The sequence below is a fragment of the Culex quinquefasciatus genome, chromosome 1, assembly GCF_015732765.1.
Source record: "Culex quinquefasciatus strain JHB chromosome 1, VPISU_Cqui_1.0_pri_paternal, whole genome shotgun sequence".
NCBI classification, from domain to species: Eukaryota; Metazoa; Arthropoda; class Insecta; order Diptera; family Culicidae; genus Culex; species Culex quinquefasciatus.
The window spans coordinates 44,730,217-44,746,251 of NC_051861.1; the positions used below are offsets into that span (position 1 = coordinate 44,730,217).

General features: G+C 28.3%; 1 protein-coding gene across 1 annotated transcript in view; it reads left to right on the forward strand.

Moving 5' to 3' along the window:
* LOC6033673 (pickpocket protein 28) overlaps window positions 1-16,035 on the forward strand; it is a 64,521-nt gene that overhangs the window by 33,753 nt on the left and 14,733 nt on the right.

Sequence of the window (16,035 nt, forward strand, 5' to 3'; positions counted from 1 at the left end):
AAAAAAATTCCAAAAAAATTCCAAAAAAAGCGACTAACAAACACAATCTGATGGCAGCAATACGTAACTGAACGAAGTACAACAGTACAAAAGGTGGGTTGTTTTGGTGAGATTTAGAAAACTTCAATTTTCGTATCTCTTTTTCAAAGCGGCTCTATCTCAGCAAGCCGAGGTCCAATCTTCAATGTCTCTTAGACAATTTTATAGCAAATTTTCTGAACTTTTCAAAAAATTTTTAGAAATGGTCACTCATGGTCACTATTTTTAAAAATTGAAAAACTACAAATATTTCGCTAAAAATCAAACTTTCGGTGGCTATATCTAGAAAACGGGGCCCTTATCAAAAAATCTGTAAAGTACTTTTCGATGGAAAATTCAATTTGCATTAAAAGTAATGTCAAACTTGTTTTTGCATGAAAACATCATTTTTTCCAAAATCACTATTTTTTCAAAACCATAACTGGCGGCAGATTTTTTGACCATGTTTCTCTATGGCTCAAGTTGGTGGATTTTGTCCCCTAAAACATATCAAAAAATCTCGAAAATAAAAAAATATGTATTTTGGGAAATTGAGTTTTAGTGAAAAAAGTTGATTAAAAAATCTGCAATTTTTTTTTCCGTGTACCTATTTTTTCTCAAAAGTCCTCAACAATACCTACAACTTTGCCGAAGACACCAAATTGATCAGAAAATTCACTCAAAAGTTACAGCTGTTTGAATATTTACGTACCATTTTGTATGGACAGCAGCCAAAATTGTATGGAGACTTGTGGGTGAACCAATGACGCAAAATAGCTTATTTGGTCATTGGAAAGGCCCCCACAAAGTTTGAGTCAAATAAAAAAATACAAAAAATAAAAATGGTCGAAATCGGCCGATTTCGTAGAGAGTTGCTCAATTTCAAGTCATTTCCTTAGGGGGTATATCAAAAAATGTTTAAAATCAAGTTTGAAATTTCCGGTTTCAATGAAAGCATTCGCTTTGAGACATCATTTTAGCGCAAAATTAATTATTTTGTCAAAATTGGTCAAAATTTTCCTATAGTTTCAGAGGAATTTGATAAAACACTGTAATACCAAAAGAATACCTAAATGTGGTGTCCAACCATTGACAAATTCGGCAATTTTGCAATATCAAAACAATACCTTAAATTGGTATGATAGCACATTTTACTCTTGCATAATCCTCAAGACAAATTTTAAAGGGCCCAGGAATACCAAAATTTGGTATTGATACCAGAGAAAGGTATTATTACGCATTTCCCTTGTTATTTACCCATGCTCGGGAGTAAAGGAAGTAGTGTATCGTCACAAACTGGATCTTATCACGACACCTTAGGAAGGCGACCTATGAAGTGTTAACATATTAGTCTCGACATGTTACCATTATGTTAAGAAAGAGCCACTGAATCCGCTTGTAAAAAAAAGTTTGAACCGCACAGTTTTTTGCATAAATTTTTGATAAAGTGTGATTTGGTCACGAAAGCTCAGCCATGATGATCCATTTTTTAATCATCTTCACAACATTCTTGAACATAGCAAACGTGTCCATAAAGTATGTCACGCTCTTGGACGGGAGGGGGTCTGAGCAAGTGTGACACTGCATGAAATAAGTATAGGAAAAGCGTGTCAAAGGGAGGGGAGGAGGGGGGTAAATTTGGCTGATTTTAGCGTCACGTACTATATGGGGGGCCTCGTTGCGCGGTGGTTAGCGGTTCGATTCCCGCCTTATCCTCCTGGCCTTCTATCGAATGGGAAGTCAAACGTCGGTCCATTTGCGAAAAGAGGTTTTCGGTGACTCACCACACATAACCTTCGGATGCCTAGAAATGCTACAGAGCCCACAAAAGACCCGGGGCTCGTCAAAGTGGAATGCTTTGCTTTACTATATGGATGAAGCCATAGACTGAAGTCTCTTCACTCTTTCCTACGGAAATCAATAACCAAATTCCATAGCAATTAAGATAATAATTGGAAATTATTCACTGAAAAGTGTGAGTAATAAATTTATTTTTTCTTATTTTAGAAAATGATTTTCCTTTCAACAGTAAAGATAAGGAAAGATATATGAGATTAACCGGGACCGTGGTGTAGGGGCAAGCGTGGTTGCCTCTCACCCAGTCGGCCTGGGTTTGATCCCAGAAGGTCCCGGTGGCAAATTTTGAGACGAGATTTGTCTGATCACGCCTCCCGTCGGACAGGGAAGTAAATGTTGATCCCGGTCTAACCTAGTGGTTAGGTCGTTTGCTCAGTCCAGGTGCAGGAGTCGTCTCCCTGGGTCCTGTCTCGGTGGAGTCGCTGGTAGGCAGTTGGACTCACAATCCAAAGGTCGTCAGTTCGAATCCCGGAGTGGATGGAAGCTAAGGTGTAAAAAGAGATTTGCAATTGCCTTCAACAATCAAGCCTTCGGACACCTAGTTTCGAGTAGGAATCTCGCAATCGAGAACGCCAAGGCAATGCTGTAGAGCGAATAATTTGATTTTGAAATGAGATTTGCTTAAAAAAGTTTTCTTTCAAAACATATTTTTGGCATAAGAAAAAAGAATCAAAAAATAAAAGTATCATATTCAACAATAAAGCATTATTAGTTTCGATGTTATTACAAATTAAAAGATAAAGCAAATTTTGTTTAATTTATAAAAGTCCAAATTAATATATTTAAATTTTTTTTTGTTTAAATACGTGTTTTATGATGATAAAGTTTCAATGATTACTCCAAATCCTTTCAGTGTCGCAACAGTTATCACCCTATGAAAATACCTGAGTTGATGTATTATAAGTGTTTCATAAAAACGGATTTCCCGACACTCTTTCCGGGGTCAAACGTGACATGTGCGTGCTCGTTTACCCCTTTTATTTTTCCTTGCATTACAAGATCGAAACAAAAAAAAAAATACAAAATCACCATCAATTGCCACACATGCACACGAGGGCACCGAAATGGATATTCCTCTCGAAACATCATCATCGCCATCAATGAATAAAAAACAACATAACAAAAGTGAGACAGACCAGAGAGCACACAGAAAGCGGTTCAAGTGGAAAAACACCCGCAACATAAAAGGACGACTTCATCAAATATGGAGGGGGTGGTGATTTTCCACCCAACGTCGAACATTGCTGCTTGGAACGCACCGAGGCAGGCAACAGCACGGCAAAGGAAAAACAATCATCATTCTAGCTTTGATCCTTGCGCCGGAAAGAAACACGTCCTTCACGGAAAAAAGTGTTCCGAAATCATGCAAATCGTACCATGAAATCGTGAATATCGCGATTTTTGCTTTACGAATTTTTGAACTATGCATATTGGGCACGAATTATCCAGGAATCGTGAATAAATATGCATGACTTTCCATGGCCGATTTCACTCGTAAACGTGAATAATGTTCATGATTTCATGAAATAGATGCATGTAGTCGTGAAAAATATTCACGATTTTATGAATAAAAATTCATGATTACGGTCGAAAAAATATACATCGTGAATAAAAATTCATGATTTCATGCATAAAATTCATGAAATCGTGAATTTTTATGCATGAATTCGTGCACAAAATTCATGAGTTCTGGAATATTTTTTATGATTTATTTTTGAAGGCGTAAAAAAATTCGAGATATCATGTATAAACTTCATGAAATCATGCATAAATTTCATAAATTCGTGATTTTTTTTTATGAATTCATGAATTTAATTCACGTTTACGAGTATATTCGGGCATGTCTAATCATGCAAATTTATTCACGGCTACTGGTTTATTCGTGCCCAATATGCATAGTTCAAAAATTCGTAAAGTAAAACTCATAATATTCACGATTTCATGGTACGATTTTCAAAATTTCCGAATTACTTTTTCTGTTCATTTACCATATTGTTCCACTGGGTGCGAATATCGGAATTGACAAGGAACCCTGTTTTGTGAAAAAACGGAGGACATTTTATGTATTGCCAATGTACTCTGGCCCCACCTGGCCACTTTGGAACTGGGCACCGGTTCCCGGTGGTCACTGGGGACAATTTGGAATGTGCAAGGAACCCTGTCATGTGACATATCAAAATTCATGAAATTCAAATCTTTGGCCATTTTAAGTGATGCCAACGTACTCTGGCCCCACTTGGCCACTTTGGAACCGGTCACCGCTTACCGGTGGTCACTGGGGACATTTTGGAATGTGCAAGGAACCCTGTCTTGTGACATATCAAAATTCATGAAATTTAAAACTATGGCCATTGTATGTGATGCCAATGCACTCTGGCCCCACTTGGCCACTTTGGAACCGGTCACCGGTTACCGGTGGTCACTGGGGACATTTTGGAATGTGCAAGGAACCCTGTCTTGTGACATATCAATATTCATGAAATTTAAAACTGTGGCCATTGTATGTGATGCCAATGTACTCTGGCCCCACTTGGCCACTTTGGAACCGGTCACCGGTTCCCGGTGGTCACTAGGGACATTTTGGAATGTGCAAGGAACCCTGTCATGTGACATATCAAAATTCATGAAATTCAAATCTTTGGCCATTTTAAGTGATGCCAACGTACTCTGGCCCCACTTGGCCACTTTGGAACCGGTCACCACTTACCGGTGGTCACTGGGGACATTTTGGAATGTGCAAGGAACCCTGTCTTGTGACATATCAAAATTCATGAAATTTAAAACTGTGGTCATTGTATGTGATGCCAATGTACTCTGGCCCCACTTGGCCACTTTGGAACCGGTCACCGGTTACCGGTGGTCACTGGGGACATTTTGGAATGTGCAAGGAACCCTGTCTTGTAACATATCAAAATTCATGAATTTTAAAACTGTGGCCATTGTATGTGATGCCAATGTACTCTGGCCCCACTTGGCCACTTTGGAACCGGTCACCGGTTCCCGGTGGTCACTAGGGACATTTTGGAATGTGCAAGGAACCCTGTCTTGTGACATATCAAAATTCATGAAATTTAAAACTGTGGCCATTGTATGTGATGCCAATGTACTCTGGCTCCATCTGGCCATCTTGGAACTGATTACCGGTCACTGCGGAAGAATTCTAAATTTACAAAGGTCCCAGTTATGTGATGTTCAAAAATAAATGAAAAATACAATCATAACTTTAGTAAAACCAACATTCAAAACTTGACATGAGCATTTCGGAAACGTTAATTGGGTACCGATCGTTTCTTTACAAAAATACAACAAAAACTTTAATTAAATACAAAAAGGCCTAAGGGATTTCATGTGTCTGGACTCGATTGTCTGATTGTCTGAGTGCATAATAGAATAATCGATAATTCGTATAATTAAGCCATTATTTTTTGTCTCATTAAGAACTCCAGTTACAATAAAGTGATTAATTACAATAATGGGATTTTTTTTTGTTAATGCAGATGATCAAACACTTTAATTTGACGAAAATAGATTCATAGAGAGTTGAATTGAAAATTTGAAAATAAAAAAACACCGAAATAAAATACTCAACATACTCAACAAATCTTAAAATCTTAAAATACTTCAAAAACTCAAACTATTCAAAATAGGCAAAATAAATTAAATACTTCAAAACTCAAAATATTTGAAATACGCAAAATACAAAAATAAATAAAATGCTCAAAATGCTTAAAAACTAAAAACTTTTTTGTATACTTTATTAAAGAGTTTTTAAGCCGAAAACTGGTTCAACTCTTAACTTAAAATAATTAAAATACTTGAAAACTTTAAAATACTTAAAATACTAAAAATACTAGAAATACTTAAAATACTTAAAATACTTAAAATACTAGAAATACTTAAAATACTTAAAATATTTAAAATACTTAAAATACTTAAAATACTTAAAATACTTAAAATACTTAAAATACTTAAAATACTTAAAATACTTAAAATACTTAAAATACTTAAAATACTTAAAATACTTTAAATACTTAAAATACTTAAAATTCTTAAAATACTTAAAATACTTAAAATACTTAAAATACTTAAAATACTTAAAATACTTAAAATATTTAAAATACTTGAAATACTTAAAATACTTAAAATACTTAAAATACTTAAAATACTTAAAATACTTAAAATACTTAAAATACTTAAAATATATAAAATACTTATAATACTAAAATCACTTAAAAAACTTAAAATACTTAAAATACTTAAAATACTTAAAATACTCAAAATACTTAAAATACTTAAAATATTAAAATACTTAAAATATTTAAATACTTAAAATACTTAAAATACTTAAAATACTTAAAATACTTAAAATACTTAAAATACTTAAAATACTTAAAATACTTAAAATACTTAAAATACTTAAAATACTTAAAATACTTAAAATACTTAAAATACCTCAAATACTTAAAATACTTAAAATACTTAAAATATTTAAAATACTTAAAATTCTTAAAAACTTTAAATACTTAAAATACTTTAAATACTAAAATCACTTAAAACTTAAAATACTTAAAATACTTAAAATACTTAAAATACTTAAAATACTTAAAATACTTAAAATACTTAAAATACTTAAAATACTTAAAATACTTAAAATGCTTAAAAATACTTAAAATACTTAAAATACTTAAAATACTTAAGAACTTAAAATACTTAAAATACTTAAAATACTTTAAATACGTTAAATACTTAAAATACTTAAAATACTTAAAATACTTAAATACTTAAAATACATAAAATACTTAAAATACTTAAAATACTTAAAATACTTAAAATACTTAAAATACTTAAATACTTAAAATACTTAAAATACTTAAAATACTTAAAATACTTAAAAAACTTAAAATACTTAAAATACTTAAAATACTTAAAATACTTAAAATACTTAAAATACTTTAAATACTTAAAATACTTAAAATTCTTAAAAAACTTAAAATACTTTAAATACATTAAATACTTTAAATACTTAAAATACTTAAAATACTTAAAATACTTAAAATACTTAAAATACTTAAAATACTTAAAATACTTAAAATACTTAAAATACTTAAAATACTTAAAATACTAGAAATACTTAAAATACTTAAAATACTTAAAATACTTGAAATACTTAAAATACTTAAAATACTTAAAATACTTAAAATACTTAAAATACTTAAAATACATAAAATACTTATAATACTAAAATCACTTAAAAAACTTAAAATACTTAAAATACTTAAAATACTTTAAATACTTAAAATACTAGAAATACCTAAAATACTTAAAATAGTTAAAATTCTTAAAAAACTTAAAATACTTAAAATACTTTAAATACTAAAATCCCTTAAAAAACTTAAAATACTTAAAATACTTAAAATACTTAAAATACTTAAAATACTTAAAATACTTAAAATACTTAAAATACTTAAAATACTTAAAATACTTAAAATACTTAAAATACTTAAAATACTTAAAATACTTAAAATACTTAAAATACTTAAAATACTTAAAATACTTAAAATACTTAAAATACTAAAAATACTTAAAATACTTAAAATTCTTAAAAACTTAAAATACTTTAAATACTTAAAATACTTAAAATACTTAAAATACTAGAAATACTTAAAATACTTAAAATACTTAAAATACTTGAAATACTTAAAATACTAGAAATACTTAAAATACTTAAAATACTTAAAATACTTGAAATACTTAAAATACTTAAAATACTTAAAATACTTAAAATACTTAAAATACTTAAAATACTTAAAATACATAAAATACTTATAATACTAAAATCACTTAAAAAACTTAAAATACTTAAAATACTTAAAATACTTTAAATACTTAAAATACTAGAAATACTTAAAATACTTAAAATAGTTAAAATTCTTAAAAAACTTAAAATACTTAAAATACTTTAAATACTAAAATCACTTAAAAAACTTAAAATACTTAAAATACTTAAAATACTTAAAATACTTAAAATACTTAAAATACTTAAATACTTTAAATACTTAAAAAACTTTAAATAATTAAAATACTTAAAATACTTAAAATACTTAAAATACTTAAAATACTTGAAATACTTAAAATACTTAAATTACTTAAAATACTTAAAATGCTTAAAAATACTTAAAATACTTAAAATACTTAAAATACTTAAAATACTTATAATACTTAAAATACTTAAATAAATTAAAATACTTTAAATACTTAAAAAACTTTAAATACATAAAATACTCAAAATACTTCAAATACTTTAAATATGTTAAATACTTTAAAAAGTAATTAGCTACAATATTAAAATTATTAACATACTTAACATACTTTAAAGAACATCTTTCAAAGGCTTAAAAAACTTGAAATACTTAAAATACTTAAAATACTTAAAATACTTTAAATACTTAAAATACTTAAAATTCTTAAAAAACTTAAAATACTTTAAATACTTTAAATACTTTAAATACTTTAAATACTTTAAATACTTAAAATACTTAAAATACTTAAAATACTTAAAATACTTAAAATACTTAAAATGCTTAAAAATACTTAAAATACTTAAAATACTTAAAATACTTAAGAACTTAAAATACTTAAAATACTTAAAATACTTTAAATACGTTAAATACTTAAAATACTTAAAATACTTAAAATACTTAAATACTTAAAATACATAAAATACTTAAAATACTTAAAATACTTAAAATACTTAAAATACTTAAAATACTTAAATACTTAAAATACTTAAAATACTTAAAATACTTAAAATACTTAAAATACTTAAAAAACTTAAAATACTTAAAATACTTAAAATACTTAAAATACTTAAAATACTTAAAATACTTTAAATACTTAAAATACTTAAAATTCTTAAAAAACTTAAAATACTTTAAATACTTTAAATACTTTAAATACTTTAAATACTTAAAATACTTAAAATACTTAAAATACTTAAAATACTTAAAATACTTAAAATACTTAAAATACTTAAAATACTTAAAATACTTAAAATACTAGAAATACTTAAAATACTTAAAATACTTAAAATACTTGAAATACTTAAAATACTTAAAATACTTAAAATACTTAAAATACTTAAAATACTTAAAATACATAAAATACTTATAATACTAAAATCACTTAAAAAGTTAAAATACTTTAAATACTTAAAATACTAGAAATACTTAAAATACTTAAAATAGTTAAAATTCTTAAAAAACTTAAAATACCTAAAATACTTTAAATACTAAAATCCCTTAAAAAACTTAAAATACTTAAAATACTTAAAATACTTAAAATACTTAAAATACTTAAAATACTTTAAATACTTAAAATACTTAAAATACTTAAAATACTTAAAATACTTAAAATACTTAAAATACTTAAAATACTTAAAATACTTAAAATACTTAAAATACTTAAAATACTTAAAATACTTAAAATACTAAAAATACTTAAAATACTTAAAATACTTAAAATACTTAAAATACTTAAAATACTTAAAATACTTAAAATACTTAAAATACTTAAAATACTTAAAATACTTAAAATACTTAAAATACTTAAAATACTTAAAATACTTAAAATACTAAAAATACTTAAAATACTTAAAATTCTTAAAAAACTTAAAATACTTTAAATACTTAAAATACTTAAAATACTTAAAATACATAAAATATTTATAATACTAAAATCACTTAAAAAACTTAAAATACTTAAAATACTTAAAATACTTAAAATACTTAAATACTAAAAATACTTAAAATACTTAAAATACTTAAAATACTTAAAATACTTAAAATACTTAAAATACTAGAAATACTTAAAATACTTAAAATACTTAAAATACTTGAAATACTTAAAATACTTAAAATACTTAAAATACTTAAAATACTTAAAATACTTAAAATACTTAAAATACTTAAAATACATAAAATACTTATAATACTAAAATCACTTAAAAAACTTAAAATACTTAAAATACTTAAAATACTTTAAATACTTAAAATACTAGAAATACTTAAAATACTTAAAATAGTTAAAATTTTAAAAACTTAAAATACTTAAAATACTTTAAATACTAAAATCACTTAAAAAACATAAAATACTTAAAATACTTAAAATACTTAAAATACTTAAAATACTTAAAATACTTAAATACTTTAAATACTTAAAAAACTTTAAATAATTAAAATACTTAAAATACTTAAAATACTTAAAATACTTGAAATACTTAAAATACTTAAATTACTTAAAATACTTAAAATGCTTAAAAATACTTAAAATACTTAAAATACTTAAAATACTTAAAATACTTATAATACTTAAAATACTTAAATAAATTAAAATACTTTAAATACTTAAAAAACTTTAAATACATAAAATACTCAAAATACTTCAAATACTTTAAATATGTTAAATACTTTAAAAGTAATTAGCTACAATATTAAAATTATTAACATACTTAACATACTTTAAAGAACATCTTTCAAAGGCTTAAAAAACTTGAAATACTTAAAAATTTTAAAACCTGGAAAAATAATTGAAATACTTAAAAACTTTAAAAACATAGAATATTAAAATACCTGAAAAAATGAAAATACTTAGAATCACACCTTAAAATGAATATTTCAAATACTTAAAATATTTGAAATACTTGAAATATTAAAATACCTAGAAAAAATTAAATGCTTAAAATTATTTAAATACTTAACAAATTTTAAACACTTCAATAATTTCAAATACTTGAAATGATTAAAAACTTTAAAAACATATAATATCAAAATACCTTAACAAATGAATATACTTAAAATCATTAGCATATTAAACATACTTCAAAAATAAATATTTCAAATACTTAACATATTTTTAAAACTTATACAATATTAAAATACCTAGAAAAAATAAATGCTTAAAATTATTTAAATACTCAACAAACTTTAAACACTTTGAATATTTAAAATACTTGAAGTACTTAAAAACTTTTAAAAGTCACAATATTTACATACCTGGAAAAATAAAAATACCTAAATTCATTAGCATATTTAACATACCTCAAAATAATAGTAATTCAAAAAACTTATTATACATTACAAAATTAAAGTACCTAAGAAAATATAATTGCTTAAAATGCTTAAAAAAAGCTTATGCTTACAATATTAAAATCATTAAAATTATTAACATACTTTACCTGTCCCCATTTCTAGCTCAAAACAAATCGCCGAAATGTCACTCAGCGCATCCACGGGAACCAATAAAAACGGGATTTTTCGTTTCCAAAACCAAAACAAACCTCGCAGTCTGTCACACGCGTAGAATGCCCCGACAATTGACAGAAAACCGAAATCCCTACGAGTCCGCGACCAAGAAACTGTCACACGCGGAGATAAAACACGGGAACAGTCTTATGGACCATGTTCACTTTGATTCGGCAATCAAAACAAACACGCGAACCAACCGGGAACTGTTCTGTCTTTTGCAGATTGTCCTCACTCTTACCTTGTTACTCCTCCTGCCGCTCGGTCCTCCTCCCGCGTTCTGTCCTCCTCCTGCCGCTCGGTCCTCCTCCTGCCGCCCGGTCCTCTTCCTGCAACTTGGTCCTCCTCCTGCTAGCTCTTGGCTCCGTTGCCATTTCAAACGGAACGGCCGCAGATCTTTTCCCGGTTCCGGTGGACAGCACCTCTAAATCCCGGGTCCACAAATCACGGTCACTTTCACCGTCAAACACAACAAACAGGACACGACAAGTCACAACGCGATTGACTTCGTGGCTAATAAACACGCGGCTGAACTGGCAAGCGAAAAACAAACTTGACAGTTCGAGCGAAACTGTTCTTGATTGATCAAGATCACTCGTCATAAACATGGATAAAAATTCATAAACCCATGAATGTTATGCACGAATTCATGCATTTTATTCATGAAATCATGTAAACTTTCATGAAATCATGAAAAACACGATTCATAAATTCGCGAATAAAATTTTACGGCGTAAAATTTACGCATGCATAAATAATCGTAAAATCATGAATATTTTTCATGAATTCATGAAGTTTAGTCATGACTTCATGTAAATCAGTCATGAAATCATGAATACTGATATGCATGATTTCATGAAGGAAAATTCATGAATATTCGTAAAATATTTTAGCCATGAATAAAATTCATAAATTCGTGCATTTTATGCACGATTTCATGAATAAAATTCATGAAATCATGAAAGGTATCACGAAATCATGCACAAATTTATTCACGAATTCATGAATCGAAATTCACGATTTCTCGCACACTTTTTTTTTCGTGTTCTATTACTTTTTTCCTCCCCTCCTCCCATTTTCTTTCAGTCAGTCTCCTGCCAACCGTTCAGTCATTCAGTCAGTCAGCTTGAGCGCAACAGTCAGTCGGCAATCGCGTGGGAGTCTGCTGTCGTCGCTGGGTGTCGGGTTTCCTTCCCACGATGGATTCGGCATTCAATCTGCTATCGAGTGGCAAAACTTTGCAAATTGTGCAAAGACCGAAGACGGTAAGAATCTCGCGGTGGACAATTTTCAGCACGGAATGCTTTAATAGTGAACTTTTTTGAAATAATTTTATTTTGGAATTTCATATTTCATACTGCAATGAAGTTTATCATTTTGATAAGAAAGGAATGAAGTTATGCCATTTTTATGTGACAGAATTGATTTTTCAGTCGCAAACATATTTCCACAGGAAAACTCGTCCAATTTCCCATAAGATTGTCTCTGACAGCTTTTCAATTGAACTCGTTTTATAATTGGTGTAAGCTATTTTACTATCCAGGTTATTACCATCAAACAAACTACACTGACAAAATATCCTGAGCAATGTCATTAAGTTTATATTTGCAGGCCCATTTTTCCAATTGTAATGCTGTCAAAGCCAAACTTATGGAATATTGGACGAGCTTTCTGGTAAAATATATTTTCGAAACGGAAAAATGAAGAATGTCATAAAAAAAGGACAGAAACCACCAAAACCTGACCAAAATCCCTGTTTTTTTTTTCAATATTTTAATTTCACACAGAAAAATGTTTTGTAGAATCAGCCTGTACGAGGTTTGAATCAACAAAAGTTTTTGTTGAATATAATCAACGCCGATTTTGCGTTGAAACAAACATTGATTTTCTCAATTCCACAAAAGTTTTTTGTTGTTTCGAAAAAGCTGCTTTGACGTTTAGCGTTGATTCAACAAAAATAATGATTTTCAAATCAACAAAACGTTTTGTTGATTCAAATATGCCTTATTTTTCTGCGTGTTGTAAAGTCACTGGAATATCACAAGGATTTGACTAAGGACATTAGTCAATAAAAAGACTTTTATGTAAAATTGTCTGGTGAATCGAATCTCGCTTTCGGTTTTAAAAATATTGACGTTTAGACCACTTTTCAAAAAAAACCTTTTAGGGAATGATTTTTGTATTTTTAAGAAGAGTTGCTCCATCCTGCATTTTTCGTGAGTCTTTATGTAACGTTTAAGGCTATTTCTACAACTATTTTGAACGAAAAAATCGTGCGCTCATCGCTTATACTTTTAAACTTAAAATCACAAAATCTTATAGAATAAGAACTGTTTTTCAGAAATCCCGTCCAATTTCCTACACGTTTAACTATGACCTTTTTTGGATACGATGCAACGTGTTTGAGTTACAGCAATATTCAAATTACGAATTGAAAACTTATTTAAATAACTGGCTCCATATACAAAAACTAACTTAATCCACCTGTGTGGTTGATGCCTTCCTCACTTTTTACCAACAATGGGTAATATGAGTGGTTTGGGCACATATTTCAGCTATTTTTTTAGGTCCAGAAAAATAAGTACACAGATATAACTTAAGTTGTCATAACTCGAGACAGGGTTGCCAGATCTTCAATTATGTGGACTCGTTGGAAAAGTCTCTTGATTACCTAACCAACGATGGGTCGGATGATGGTTTCGGACATCGTTTACATACATTTAAGTGAGATCCGGCTTCAAAAAATTACATAAATATCACTTAAGTGGTCATAACTCGAGACAGGGTTGCCAGATCTTAAATGTTGTGAACTCGTTGGAAAGGTCTCTCAATTACCTAACCAACGATGGGTCGGATGATGGATCCGGACATCGTTTACATGTATATAATTGAGATTCGGATATATGTGAAAACACATTTTATTACATAACTTTTGAACTACTTATCGAAACTTCAAACAATTCAATAGCGATGTATGGGACCCTAAACCAAGTCGAATGCAACTGGTTCGATCAAAATCGGTTGTGCTGAGAAAACTTGGCAAGATTTTTGAACACATACATACATACACACACACACATACTCACACACAGACATTTGTTCAGTTTTCGATTCTGGGTCGATATGTATATATGAAGGTGGGTCTTCAAGCTTTTAATAAAAAGTTCATTTTAGAGCAGTATTATAGCCTTACCTCAGTGAGGAAGGCAAAAATGGCTAATGAACAGGGCAATTCTCTACGAAATCGACCGATTTCGACCTTTTTTTTGTTGTATTTTATGGTTTGGCTCAAACTTTGTGGGAGCCATACCTATGACCAAAAAGGTATTTGGTGTCGTTGGTTCACCCATACAAGTCTCCATACAATTTTGGCAGCTGTCCATACAAAAACGGTACGTAAATATTCAAACAAATGTAACTTTTGAGTGAATTTTCTGATCAATTTGGTGTCTTGGGCAAAGTTGTAGGTATTGTTAAGGACTATTGAGAAAAAATAGGTACACGGATAAAAAGTTTGCTGATTTTTAAATTAACTTTTTTCACAAAAAAATTCCCAAAATATGAATATAAGATTATCGAGATTTTATTATACGTTTTAGAGCACAAAAACTCGCAACTTTTGAGCCATAGTATGGTATGGTCGAAAAAAGTAGTGATTTTTAGAAAAAAAAATCTAAATTTCATGCAAAAATAAATTTGACATGATTTTTTACGTTAAAATTGAATTTGCAATCGAAAAATACTTAACAGATTTTTTGATAAAGGGCTCCGTTTTCAAGATAAGGCCAACGAAAATTTGATTTCAGCAAAATATGCCAATTTTGTTTAGACTTATTACTTTTATTTAGAATTTTTATTTGAAAATCACCTGATCAAGAGAAAACTCTTTATACAAAATGATATGGGAAAATTCAAAAATATTTATCTTTTTGAGGAATTTTTTGATCGATTTGGTGTTTTTGGCAAAGTTGTAGGTATGCATAAAAACTACACTGAAAAAATGATTGTGTGATAATTTTTAATTTAACTTTTGTCACTAAAACTTGATTTGCAAAAATAACACATTTTTTTATTTTTGTTTATTTCCTGATATGTTTAAGGAGACATCAAATGCCAATTTTTCAGAAATTTTCAATATGGGCAAAAAATCCTTGATCTCATTATGAATTTTTGAATCCATTCTGATTTTTTTCAATAAAATTGAAATATCGGTCGCAAAATTTTTTCAACTTCATTTTTCGATGCAAAATCAAATTTGCAATCAAAAAGTACCTTAATGAAACCTTGATTAATTATTTTTTTGTTAATTAGTACTTATGTTTGCCCAGCTTAAAAAATATTTTTGAAAATCTGAAAAAAATCTCTTTATTTTTCTTATTTTAACTTTGTTGATACGACTCTAAGTTGCTGAGACATAGCCATGTAAAGATTTAAAAACAGAAAAAATGGTGTTCTCTAAGTTTCACACAAATAACCCACCATTTTCAAATGTCGATATCTCAGCAACTAATGGTCCGATTTACAATGTTAAATTATGAATCATTGGTGAAAATTTCTAATCTTTTCGAAAACAATATTTTCAAAACGTTTAAATCAAGACAAACATTTCAAAAGCGCGTAATATTGAACGTTTGGTCGATTTCGATTAAAAAATGACTTCAAAAAATACAGATTTTTGAATTTTTATACATCATTTTTGTATGGACAGCTGCGACCGAGCCACGTAGCCCAGTGGTAACGCTTCCGCCTCGTAAGCGGTAGATCGAGGTTCGAATCCCGGCTCGGACTAACACAACTGGTGATCTTTTCCCTTCTGGAATCGATTGCTTAGTAAAGGGAAGGTAGTGTATCGTCACAAACT